Consider the following 11,530-nt stretch of genomic DNA (forward strand, 5'->3'; position numbering starts at 1 on the left):
TCAGACCAGGTCAGAGGTCAGCTAAGAACAGAAAAGCACACTTGGGGTCACCAAAATTGCACTACACATAATTTGAAAAGCATTGCCTGGTCTCATGAGTCCCGAGTCCCGCTGTGACATTTGAGTGGAGTAAATAACATCACAGCATTGATCCATCCTGCCTTCTATCAACAGGTCAGACTGGTGGTGCTGTAATGGTGTGAAGGATATTTTCCTGGCACACTTTGAGACCTTCAAATGCCACAACATACTTGATTATTGTTGTAGGCCATGCCCATCCCTTTACAACAACAGTGCACGCATCTTCTGGTGGATGCCTTCAGTAGTATAACACCATGTCACAAAGCTCAGATAATCTAAATCTGGATCCTTGAATGATCGCATGGCCCCCACATCCACCATATCTCAAACCATCAGAGCACATTTGGTATGTGGTGGAACAGCATTAAGGCAGTCCCGAAGGTCAAAGCAGGGCCAACACAGTACCAAGCCTACAGTGTACTTAACAAGTGAGTATATGTTTTTCCTTTTTATTCAACAAGAGGCTGAATTTTATTAGTTCCCACTGAATTTCATATTCCACAAGGGATCATCTATCAGACACTGGCTTGACCAGATAATCATCAGAAAATATTTTTGGCAAAGGAACCAGAGTTAACAGAGTTAAATGACGACAGAAAGACTTTAAAGGTACCCCACAATCCCCTAAAGATAAAGAGGCATTGTATGAATAGTCATAACAGTGGTCATGCTAACAGGCTTTCCACCTTGATCTCACCTTCTGAAGATCAAGGTGACTGCAGATTTAATCTTATAGCAATTTGTTCAAGTTATCAGCTAACCAGGTAGCTTCTTTAGCAAAGAAGATAAACAGACAACTGGTAATTAGTGTTGTTATTACAATTAAGCACAAAGCATGCTATTATTCACATAGTTTAACTGAAAGTACAAACACAGCCAAGAGATCTAGTTCTGTTGCTCAAATTAGCCGAGGTAAAGCTAACAGACAGCTAGCAGCTTAGCTGGCATGCATCTGTCAATTCAAACCACCACACCCTTAATCATATAATTTTTTAGGCTTAATAAGTTTTAAATGGGTGAGTTACAATTAACCACCTATACATGCTGTAGACATGTTTATTTCTACTACAATGGTAGCATGCTAAGACTGCTAACACTGAAGCTAACAGGAGAATTAGCCTCAAGTGGCAAAACAAGGAACAGCTGGGATTTTTTTTCCCGCTTTGTTATGTTGCATGCATTTGTTTGTTCAATTCTGCATTGGCTTTATTTCAGCCCTGAGGTTTCTGAAGTTGGACTCCACGGTAGTATTTATTTTATTGTCACAATTTCAGTATTTAAAAGCTAATTTAGGGACACAGAATTCAGGGGCGGATCCAGAGTGGTGGAATAGGGTGGCATGTGCCATCCTAGCTTTGCATATGACAATGTTGTTTATTAAAATAAGCTAGCATTTGAGCCTAGGTACAATAACATGGAATATAATTTTTAAAACAAAATATATTGTACAGTCTATCTCCCCAACATTAAAAAATGGGGCAGCACATAGCATCCAAAATTATTTTATTTCTTGTTTTCAGTAGCAACTGACACCAATGATTATTCAAGAGTATATTTTGAATCAATACCAACTCAGCTTTCAACAATGGTGGTTGATTGTTACACTCTGGAAAAGCCATGAAGTGTTATTAACCCAATAAATGTTTAAATGTTTGGTGAAAAACACATTCATTTGTTTATGACGGTGCAGATTTCTGATATTTTGTGTAAATTTCAGCATGTGCCAATGTGATTAGTTCTAAAACTAAAAAAAAAGATGTGAAACTCAATTGTTGCTACTGCCAGACATCGTCTGTTGCAAACTCAATTATATAATTAATTATTTTATAGGCTATACAGTACTTAAAATAGAAATTTACATTTTTTATGTAACTGAAATGTTTAATTATTTGGACTAAAGCCAATAAGAAAGTTACATACTATGTTTATACAAAATGTGTATACTTGCTGCATTTTAACCAATTATACATATTACAGAATGTACCACCTGCATATGTGTAAAGAAAGCGCTCTAATTTTGCCACCCCATCTGATTTCCATGCCATCCTAGGAAAAAGTCTCTAGATCCATCCCCGAGGGGATTTAAACTGTACCCTTGCTCCTGGACAAATATACATAAAAAATATACTCATATAAACACACTAAACATGTGCGTATTATCAAATATGTCAAAGAATTTAGCCGTTGTTAGCATGACCAGCTGTGACATTTCTGAAGATCATATCAAGAACACTTAGAGATAATATTTAGATAGAGCCTTTAAGGCTCTATCATTCTCAAGCATGTTGTCTCCGGCAGCTGGACAGCAAAAGGGAACCTGTGTCATTATATCAGATGATATAATGATATCACTCTGGAGGGTGAAAGTAGATATGTTTCTACAGTGAAGCTCGAGGATGAGGACGATGAGGAGGAGGAGAGGAGAAGAGGAGGAGAGCACTATTCTTCTAACACAAACAGAGCTGAAGCCTTCAGAGTTGCTGGCGATGGCAGATGGCAGACGGAATGAAAGGCAGATGGAAAAATCACTTCCAACATGTTTATCATCATCAAGAAGTGTGCATGTGTGTGTATGCGTGTGTGGGCGGGGGAGGATTCCCCGAGGGTTAATGAAAAATGTGATTGAATTTGAAAAACGCTGGAGCTAACAGTCACGGTGGTGCAGGAGGAGGCTTTAAATTTTGTGTGTATGGCGATGGTGCATCTTGTGTATGTTTTTTCGTAGATAAAGTCTTTACAGGCACCCATGAACAGGGCGGAGGACCTGACAGCAGGAGAGTGCACTGTTGTGTTACAGCCTCTCTGCTTTAACACTAGGGCACTTTTGTATAAGCATAGTACTTTTGTTATTAATTTAAGGGAATATGATTAAACTGAGATTATAATTTCTTGCATAAAGAAAACATGTTTCCAGCTAAAACCAGTCATTGCATGAGAGTGAATCTGCAGCTCTATAAAAGTTTAGAAGGCACTATAGAGTGCTCATTACAGCTTTGCAGGGGGCTAAGCCCCCAAATATTCAACTGAGTGAGAGAAACAACAACAAAAGCTATTAATAACTGGTGTGAAACCACATTTCTATTTATTTTCTTTCTTTGTAATTTGCAGTAAAGCACTTATTACTTTAATTTCCTGTTCATTTCTTCACGAATAGTTGCTCCTTCCATAAAATATCTGCACAGCAATCAATTCAACCCACTTGAAAAAATACTCACCAATGTCAAAAACAGATTTTATCCAGTCATTAAATATTGATGTGGTTTTTCTCTGACCTATAGCGCCATTTATCCACCCAGATGGTTTTGGTGTGAACTTCTCAGTTTTGATGGCAGCTGTGAAACCTGACTTTTGTTTTGTGTTCAAATGAACAAAAAAGACGAAATGTGATTAAAAAAACCCAACTAATACTCAGCAGAAATGTCTCATTCCACAAATCACTGACTCAGAAATACACATAAACATTTTTGTGTATGATATGAGCTTCACCCACCCTGGGCATGTGATAGCGTGCGTGACACGGAGAAAGAGAGACGACTGAGAAACTTGAGAAACTCAAATGACTTTGCGACCTCAGCAAACACACCCCTGACAGCAGGAAGCTGACAGTGTCAGAGTCTCATGTTGTGTGTCTGTCAGAAAGAGAATTAAAGAGCAAAAAAACCCATTTCACTGCTGTTAGCGAACACGCTTATTAGCTGTAAATTCAGCTGCGCTCTACCATCTGTTGCTGTCATCCAGATATTGATACCGTGGAGCATATCCTAAGTTAGGTCAACTTTCTTCTACCTTAACTAACTCAGCATGAGATTGAGTGCTGATTTCCCTCTTATGAACACATACTGCTCGCCATAAAAGCTTATAAATCTTCTCATGAATCTAAAAACATTTGTTAAAAATCCCAGAACGCTGCTAAAAGCCTGCTAATATATCAGAAGTTAAATATTACAACATCTCATCAAACACAGCAGAAGTGTTTTGGGGGATCAACATGAAAGAACAGCTGTGGAAGTGATGCAGGTGCAGGTAATATGTGTGTTAATTGTATTATTTATATCATACTATTGATACATGTTTGCTATTAGCCGTTTATTGTTAGCTTGGCGCTCCTGCACCTGCGCTGTCACATGATTGTCTCACCAGGAATTTTTTTGTGAGGATTTTTGTTTTGTGAGCTTTTGGATTTCATCCAGATAGACCTTGATTACCACCCAAACAGATAAGATGGAATGAAATTTAATATGATCTAAAGATCTAACCTGTATCTTTATGACCTATCCAGAACTTTTCTTGTTCCTTTTGAACCAAATGCCCTGATATGAAAACCCATGCACAGACTGGATGACATGCACAGTGGAAACCTGCTTGTGTAGGAATGCTTTAAGTACATAACTCCAAATAGGGAATGCTGTAAGAAAAGGATTTCAAGGAAGCACTCTGAAAGTTACCGGTAGTGCTTTGGTCATATAAACAGGGGAAAGTATAGGCTACAAATGAAAGTTTGCACAAAGAAACCCTTAATCTTCATCTGTCTGGACACAGAAACCGTGATTGCGGGCAAATATTTAGCTGAGTGTGGGCGAGGGAGTACCATGTGAATAAAAATGCTTTAAGCATTCAGTAGTGTACCAGCTAGCCCTGCCAGTAGCCACCATTTCAAAGAAGTGAACAGAAAAAGGAGGGCAGTATTTTGGCATTATTTTGACTTTGTAGTTGGGGTAGGAAAAAAATGTGATCAGTTGTGAAAATGCCTTTCTTTCAAATATTTTTCAGTCATTTGCCCAGAATTTGGAGGAGAGAGCCAGAGAAAGCGAGAGGCGGACTTCATTCCAACATTTCTTTCTCTATTTCCACTCTGTTTTATTCCTTAGTTGTCCCCCCCACACCCCCCTTTCTCTCAGTTATTTTAAATAAGGGCGTCTTATTGTCTGGGGGACATCTGATCCCCTCACACACACATACATATTGGCTCTCTCACACACAACTCGAAAATATGCTGACACCAAATGCTTGCTCAGCTTTTTTTAGGTTACAGAGAGAAGCAGAGAGAACTTGACAGATGAATGAGGAGGTATAAACCCAATCCTCTCCCTGCCTCGTTCTTTTGTTTTTCCCCCCATTCTTTGAAGTAACTGATGCAGTGAACCAGCACTCAGAGCTGTTATGTAACTTGTGAGACTGTGTGTGCGTGCTTACATGTATTTGACTTGGTAATATTTTTCTTGGAGGGCTTTGTGATTCATTAAAAGCAGATTATAAATCCAATTGAATAAGAAATAAACGCTTCCAGCATCGGTCATACTATTTGAAGATAAGTATTGCATTCTGAGCTTCATGTTTGTGCTATACCAAAAAGAAAAGAAAAAAGCAATGCAGCTGGAGTGGAGTTTTAAAATTTGCAGCAAAGTGTGATAGCAGGGCCAGAACTTTTCTTTTTCAAGAGGCTTAACTAGAAGGAAGAAGCCTTAACCCAGAAAAAAACAGTGAGAATTGTCCGACATGGATGTAATTCCAAGGGATTGAGGCAGATCTGGACTAGTTACATTGTTGGACACGACATCTCCAGAGAGCATCCAGTAGCCCAGATAAGAGGGCGCAAACATCTGGATAAGAATCACAGCTACCCACAGCACAATGGATATTTGCAACATCTCACATGTAAGCTTGTCTTGAATATCACATGAGAGGGAGCCAAAACTAACTCAGTGTCATCAGCATAGCAGAGACAGATGTATGATAGTATGATACCACCAGGTTTCCTGGGGGCCTTATGTAGAGAAATGTAACTACAAATGGAGGGATGACCATTACCTACTGTCTTACTCCTCTAAGAGTCCGTAGTTTACATCCTCAATTTACGACACCTGTCTTGCAAATCCCCATTTTCCATAATGCAGCACGACTGATGAGTTAGTCAAGTACAGACGTAGATCAGCAGATAAGATTTTTTAGAAAATACAGTTATGATAATAGGCAAACAAGCCAGGCAACACAAATTATTCCGATGACTAATAAGTGGGAAGTCAAATGTAGTCAAATATTCAGCTTAAGAGCATGCCACTGCTAGAGGGAAGGAAGGTGGAGCAGAAATGCAGAAATGTGGCTCCATCCCTGACACTAATACTCTTTCATAACTAGAAGAAACTCACTTCTGTCAAATCTACTCATTTCTAAGTCAAAGTAGAGTTTTATAAATAATTAGATAATGCAGAATCTGGAGATTGTTGCTACTGCCAGACATCGTCTGTTGCATATTCTATTGTGTTTTGCATTGTTGAACTTGTCTGTTGTTTGTCTTTGAAAAGTTGAACCAATTGGCTAAAAAAGTAAAAACATCTGTATGATAAAAAACACTGTTTTTATTTTGGAAATCTGTCACCTTAAAGGATAAGAAAGCTTTTGAAAATCAGAGGGATTTCTGAGCATCATGTTTTTCATTTTCAAAGAATAACTCTGTATTTTTATCTTGAAAGTTTCACAGGATTAAGGCATCTTCATAAAATGTAATAAGTAATCTGAGGCTTTTATTTTTGTGTGAGAAAAGAAAATTTTCCAAAAATAAAAGAAATTATGTTAAATAAAGCGATCCGCAGAATAACTTCCTGTGTGGAACTGAGGGTTTTATATGGAATAGTTATACAAAATTTGAAAACATATTAATCTTCCCGTTAAGAAAGTAATAGCTTTTACTTTGAAAATCTGACCTTTCACCAGATGTGTCTAATGTTTGGTGCAGGTTGTGTGAACTACAACAGCAAAGTTCAGCAGGGCAGCTTAATAATGAGTTCAAATGTAAGCTACAGAGTGAACCGTATGTTCATATCCAGTTTAAGTCCATCCTCAGAATGTTGGTTATGTGTGTGTCCACGCATCGATTAATATTATGGCAATTTAATTAGAAATGAAAACCTAAACTAATAAAATAAAACTCAATGACATTTCTACACAGCAGTTCTCATTTGCTCCCTGCTTCTGTGCCTGCTGGAAACAAATTTGGTTGTATAAACTATTGTTTTAATGACTCAGGAGCTCAAATTTTTAGGATATAAAATCACCCAGAGGGAAAATTAATAGAGAGATACTAAAAAATAGTTAGTTCATCCTTATTAATATGGGAATATTATGAGTATAGTTCAATGAATTCAGAGAAATTGGAAAAGGAATAAGTGAAATTATAGTTGTTGCTATAACTTAAACTTAACATAACTTAAATAACTTTTAATATTTGGTAAATATTTGAAATTAAAAATCAATCAAAGTTGTGGGTAGTTTTGTCCTCATTCAGCTGTCCTCAGCTCATTGTTTTAGTTTCAAAACTTCTAAATTCATAATTTCAGGCATGAAAATCTGACTAGATGCTACAACGTTACCCTGCATTTATCTGAGACACAGAAACATGCTTGGCAGTAAATTCTTTTCTCTGTGGACTTGATGTTAAAACATGCAACAGTGCAGCAAAATGGTAAGTGGACTAGCACTTTTGTATTCAGAGCACTCAAAGCACTTTTGTACTACAAGCCTCATTCACACAGTCACACACATGTTCATAAAAGGGCTTTTTTCTATATCTTATCGCCCCTCCCCTTACACAGCATACACATTATGTCATATTATGCTCTTTTCTGTGCATCCAAGTACCCAAAAAGCTAAATCATCTCAAAAAAGAAAAGTTCAAATGAAAATATAAAGCTGTGCTTTTGTATCTCTAGAGCAGATTATTAGCTATGAATGAGCTTAGTGGTAAAGAAACAGAAAACAGTGCTTGGTGGCTCGACAGCAGTGAATCCGCTTGCTCTTTGGAGACAGTCCATGGGAGGATTGGAGCTGAACTGCACCCCCAGCAGCCCTCCATCTCACTCTCTGTGTGAGTCTAATCCTGGGTGCAGACAGTCATTCGGACCATCTGAGTGATGAAGGGCAGTCAGCTGCTAAATGCAGAGAACCTGACCTCAGTTACCCTGAATGTTTGTGGACTTGAAGAGCCTCGTGGTTCAGTCACACTCGTGCTCTGGATGCATGTACCACGACACGAAGAGGAAGTTACTATCTATAATATGAATGTCATTAAAGGGGAACATTGTGACATGAATACATCATTTATTACTTTCAGTGACTTCCCCAGAACCTGATTTAGACGCCACTGTAAATGCAATAACGTTAGACAAATAAATAAGGGAAAAGTTGTAAATAATGAAACATCTTAAAGTTATCCACTTTACTTTAATCCAAAACCTTAAATATTAAAATGTATTTCTTAAATATTATCTTAACCATCTTCATTGTTGTTGTGCTGAACAAAAACTAACAAATGAATGAATGATTTCAAAATTAAAGGTGTTTCCCTCTGCCCGTGGTCCACCTCTCCACCACTTTGGTGGTTTTGCGTAATTGGAAGAATATGTAAGTATATTCAAAGACATTATAAAAAGGTCTTTGATATTATCTTGGAGTAAAGTGTTTGCATCTTGTTCTGTTGCAAATCATTAATTTTAAAGAGCTAATGATAATTCGAAACATCGCTGTAACCTGTGAATGTACGACTATCTCAGAAGTTACAGAATTCTGCTGGAAACCAAACTCAATGTTGGGATTTTTTTCTCCACTGCATTTATTTAAAAGCTATGTTTGCATTTCACATTAAGATTCTACATTTTTTATATACCACTCTATATATTTTATTCTGCATTGCAACATTATTCTGCAAAATCAAGATGCTGTCTGCAAGTTAATACATTAGTAATCAGAACCAATAACAACAATGAGCAAACTTTGGTATTCATCCTTTTCAAACATGTATAGCTCAAAAGATCCATCACTGATGTAACCTGGGGTCATTGGTTGTTTCGGGTGTTTTGGGTGTGTCAGCATCAAAAACCCTTTTTGAGGCAACCCAGCCAGGGTTGATCAGACCTCATTTTGCTATTCGTGGCTTTCACCGCAGCATCAGTACTTGATCTAATGGCCCTCTGTTGATCCAAGCACTTTGCATAGTGAATGTCCAGCAAATCCTCAGCAGCACATCTCGACCCTTTCCTTCTGCCTGGGTTCTGGTCAATTTTTTAAAAACATTCAAAGTCATTTTACACAGTCATTGGTCCTGATACTTGGCACACTTTTTTGTTTTTACCTCATCTATGTGCTCTTTCCAGAGCACAGTTTATTCCAGCACCATCAATCTCTGGTATAGTGATCATGTCAGGCAGCAGCCATGATGGTTTTGTCTGGGCTGGAAACTTTAGTTGCTTGCTAGAGTCCTCCTCTGAGTTGATGCAGTGATGAGGAGGCCATCCTTTGCTTTAGCTTGGTTTCTCTCCAGCAATTACAAGTCTTTGGGTGATGGCACTCATTGATGTTTTTAATGGCTGCCATCAGCCATTGCCTCGAGTGCCTGATCATGGGGCCAACAACAGCACAGTCTCTGAAAGGCTTTTAGGGAGTTGCTAAGAAGGTGATCCAAGGATTCTCTTCCACAGCAAAGAGGGCAGAGATCTGATCTCCTTCAGCCCCAAATGTGGAAGTTTGCTGGACTGGGTATGACACTGTATACAGCTTGGACCAAGAACATTATACATTGGTATTTTGTTACCAGATGTTAGACCACTAGATTTCTCATTTCATCCAAGGTCCTTCTTGTCCCATTCCCTACATCCAGCTAGTTCCTAATAAGCCATTCACAGTCCTTGCCCTTCGTTTACACTGGTCTTACTGTAGTCGTGACTTCGACTACCTCCGACTCCGACTACCTGTGTTTGCCATTTTGGGTCTGTGGATTCCCTGTGCTGCAAATATTCCTGTTTCTGTGACTCTGTGAACTCATCAGTGAGGCTGCTGACTGGAAAAATATGTTTGCTCCATAATTAAAAATGTGAATGTACTTTGTGGCATTTCTACCTTTGTTTTGACACTCTTTTGTGTCTGAGGAACCTTTCAGTGCACGACCTGGAGGGTAATTGTTAATGATTCATACCACAGGGAGGGAGATATAAAAAAAAACAGCTTTTAGCGTCTGAATGATTCATAACCAGTAAAAAGCTGCAGCTGGTGGGAATTCTTTTAGAAAACTGCTCAGGTTTGATCCCTGAAGTTACAGTTGTATTTACAGCATATCCTCTGGTCATTTAGGCAACTGGTTGAATTGCAGCAAACCTCCAACTCAATCCAGACTGGTTACACTGGGGAGACTGTGTGCTTCTATTGCCCCGGGATATTGCTGTAAATACACGCCTGGTTAAAGAGGGTCAGAAAAAAAGGAACTAGAGATGTGTATCTGGCTCTTTTTATTGTGAACCGCATGTAGAATTTGAACGGAGAGCAGTCGTCAAGAACAGAAGGTACTGGATGTACCTACAGTGTGTGTATCTATACCTTTGTCCGTACCAGTAAAATTCCCCATGTCCCTCCGGCAACACAGACCTGGTGGATCTGTTCATAGTGGGAATGAGCATTGTGGCGTCTCACTATCAGTAATCAGAAAGTGTCAGTGCTGAGGTAATGGAAGGATGGTGCGACTAGTTACAACAGGCAGCAGTATCATCAACCACGTCTGATCAAAGTAAAAAAAAAAAAAAGTGAACTTAATTAACACCGCTCCGAAACACTGCCCACATGTGTGATGCTGCTACAACAGGAAACTGAAAAGCAGAAAAATATTGCCACAAATGGCGCTTACCTTACACGGTTTTGTGCGTCAAGAAATAAAAAATAATCCGGTCTTCAGCAGGTCTTAAAATTAGGCATCAGATGAAAAACAGCACGTGCTTAACTAACTGAAGCCTTTCATTGAACTACCAAATAAACAAATTGATACTCTCTTTCCGCCCAGACACGTGGCAGCACTTCTGCTAGAAATGTTTTCTTATTAAAAAAAATAAAAATCCAGACATACGAATCCTACCTAACAAAAAAGTAACTTCAAGGGCCAAACTTCATTATATTTCTTCACATCAATATACGGGCCACAAGTAGAGGTAACTTGGGCCGCAAGTGGCCCCCGGACCGCGAGTTTGAGACCCCTGGGTTATAAGACTATTTCTAAACAATCTGAAGACCATCATTCTTGAGTGGGAGAAGTAATTTTCCCACTCAAGAATCTACACGCCTGCAGGCATCACTCACAATGTTAAATGTTAAAGTTCATGACAGCACAATGAGAAAAGCACTGAACAAGTTTGGCTCGTTTGGAAGATTTGCCAAGAGTAAGACTCTTGTCTTCATCAAGACTAAGACTCGTCTTTAAAAAGTTGCATCTGAACAAACCAAGACTTCGGGAACAATGTCCTTTGGACAGATGAGATTAAAGTGGAGATGTTTGGTCATAATGATCGGCAGCACATTAAGATCAAAACCAGCATATCAGCACAAACACCTCATGCACGCTGTGAAGCACGGTGGTGGAGGAGTGATGATTTTGGCTTGTTTTGCAGCCAGGACCTGGGGACCCTGCAGTCATTAA

This window comes from Haplochromis burtoni, unplaced genomic scaffold, assembly GCF_018398535.1.
Source record: "Haplochromis burtoni strain Fernald_Lab_line unplaced genomic scaffold, NCSU_Asbu1 Contig_681, whole genome shotgun sequence".
Lineage (NCBI taxonomy): Eukaryota > Metazoa > Chordata > Actinopteri > Cichliformes > Cichlidae > Haplochromis > Haplochromis burtoni.